A 2,447-nucleotide genomic window follows, 5' to 3' on the forward strand; every position below is an offset into this window, starting at 1 on the left:
CTCCCTCCGCCAGGAGGGGGGAGTCCCCGGGGCGGCGGCTGTCCCCGGCCGGGGCGAGGCGAGGGGGCTTTCACCCCCCGGGGCCGCCTCCAGCCCGTTGTCAGCAGCTGGCCCATGGCACCGGGCCTTGTGAAGCCCCCGAGTCTGGTTCCAGCAGAGGGAGGCGGTTTCTCATCTTTCCTTGGAGTGAGGGGAAGGAATTACCTTCCTCGTGACTTGAGCCTGTGGAAATAGCGCTGCTGTTTGCTGTCCGAGATCCCAGTCTGGTCCTTGGAGGGGGTGGGCAGATTTGGACTCCCTTTTATAAGTGCATAGAAAAGCATTTTAGTTAGGGGGAAAATATGGAGAGAGCAGGGTGTCCCAATGAAATAGTTTTCTCTTTGTAGTGAAACCGGCTTAAGGGATCTGCTGTGTATAATTGTGCGTGGATGTATTTATGGCTTGCAGCAGTAGGTCAGAAATTTGCTGTTTTAAGAAAAACCCAACCCCACCTCCTTCCAATTAGAGCATATTGCAACACTGTTTGATTGTGATTTATAAAGCATTTCAATTTCAAAGCAGCAGCTCCTGTCACCAGATTTCTCAGCCCTAGTATAATGGGTGCATCATGTACTTAGTACTCTTGATTCAGTATCACTGGAGTAATAATAAAAACAGCACCCCACTGCCCAGTTATAACAAAGACTGTAAGTGAAGTAAATTTTGGGACCCAGTTGCTTCTGGAGCCAGTTTGGTCGGCGTTAACTCAGTTCTTGAAGTAGGACTAACTTGGGACAGTGGCAGGGCACTTAACTGTGCGTCTTGTTTCCTGTGTTTCAGCAGTGCTAATGCTGTATTTCAATACAAAATAATTGCTTGCTCCAGTTAAGCAGTCACTTTTTCTAAAATATTTGCCTTTTGTATGTATTGTGTTAGAGGAGGGGCGTCAGATTCGCCTTGTGCTTGGAGCTGGATTCAGATCACAGGGCTTCTCATGGGTCCGATTTGGCATGGGCATATGGCGGCAGCAGCCAGTGCAGTGGTAGCAAGTGAAGCAAGCAGCCGCGGGCCCTGCAGCCACTTGCCCTTAGGCCAAGCAAGGGCTATGTCACTCAGCCCTCACTTGCCCTCCTGCCACCCATTGCCATGTCCATCAGAGTCACAGGATCCTGGATCCTGTTGCAGCCATGTCCACTGCCACCCATACCCCCCAGATTCTCTGGCCAGGGGTCTTGATGGAGCAGCTCTGTGGGCCACATGTTTGACACCCCTGTGATGGAGTATGGTGTGTGATACAATTTTATAACTATAAATTTGTGGTCTAACTTACTGCAAACAGGATCAGACTGAAAACTTGTGGCTATTGACTCTTATGTTTGACTTCTAGAGCTTGGTTGGTTTGTGTTACAGAAATCTACATATATTTTGTTGAAGCCGGGGTGGGGGGTTATATTTATAAACCACTATTTTAACATTATAGTGGGGCTCATGTCATAATATATGGTAAAGATCCAGTTTTTGCTGTAAATAGCAACAGTTTCTCTTTTTTTGGTCCCTAATTGTGCAGACCCTTTTGACCTTTCAGGCTCATGAAGTTACTCACCTACATAAAATTAAGCCACCCGCAATAGTCCTTGAAAGATTGAGGTCTTGTATTTAATACTGACACATGAAAATTAGGTTCTTAGCCACTCTTGATTGTGTGGTTCCCTTCTTCTGACATTTCAGTTTATTCTACAGACACTCTTTCAGTTATTACAGATTCTTTCTGATTTCAATTAACTCGCTATCCATGTTTCTTTGAAAATGACACTTCATAGAAATAAATGAAAAACAAGTACTGTTGTGAGATCAGAGCATGTTACTGACCTGTGTAGGGGAGTCAATTTATTGCTGTCATCTTTTCTTTCTAAGAATGCAGGCATTTTCTCACTCCCAGAATGAAACTAATGACTTCTTTTCATTTTCTTCTGTACAAATAAAAGTGCATGGATGGGGGATGCTTTGCAAATGACAGAGAATGTGGAGATATACTGGTAAATGGAGAGGAGGCTACCTGTAATAACCCGCTCCTTTTTGTTACTATACTATATATTTATCTGGCCCATTTGATCTGATGGACACTGGAATGAAAGATTTAATTAAAAAAAAATTGTTTCCAGTGCTTACTTATGTTTGGTGTTGCAGTCTTTTGGTCACCAAGTGCTGTTACACTCCCTTTACCTTAAGCAGTATTAGAGGACTGAGATGCAAGAATAACTTCAGTTAATGGTTAAGTCTGCATCTGAATGATGGATATATGGATGTATAATTTCATGTAACAGTGTGTGGTTGCACGTGCATTTATCATACTTATATATGTAGAACAGTTGATTAGACACACAAATGTTAAAATAAGTGGTAAAGTAGTACTAAAGTACAGTAAATCTTTCTCACCTTTATAATGCTGAATAACACTGAAATTTCCT

The 2,447-nt window shown here is 43.4% G+C and overlaps 1 protein-coding gene across 1 annotated transcript in view; it reads right to left on the reverse strand.

Annotated features, from left to right (window-relative positions):
* The window catches only part of AP4S1 (adaptor related protein complex 4 subunit sigma 1), a 45,482-nt gene extending 45,158 nt beyond the window's left edge, over positions 1 to 324 (reverse strand). The window contains exon 1 of the mRNA XM_006022260.3: positions 205 to 324. The gene's annotated coding sequence lies outside the window, so the exon portion shown is untranslated. The remainder of the gene's footprint in view (positions 1 to 204) is intronic.
* Between the last annotated feature and the right edge of the window lie 2,123 nt (positions 325 to 2,447).

This window comes from Alligator sinensis, unplaced genomic scaffold (genome assembly GCF_000455745.1).
Source record: "Alligator sinensis unplaced genomic scaffold, ASM45574v1 scaffold720_1, whole genome shotgun sequence".
Classification (NCBI taxonomy): Eukaryota; Metazoa; Chordata; order Crocodylia; family Alligatoridae; genus Alligator; species Alligator sinensis.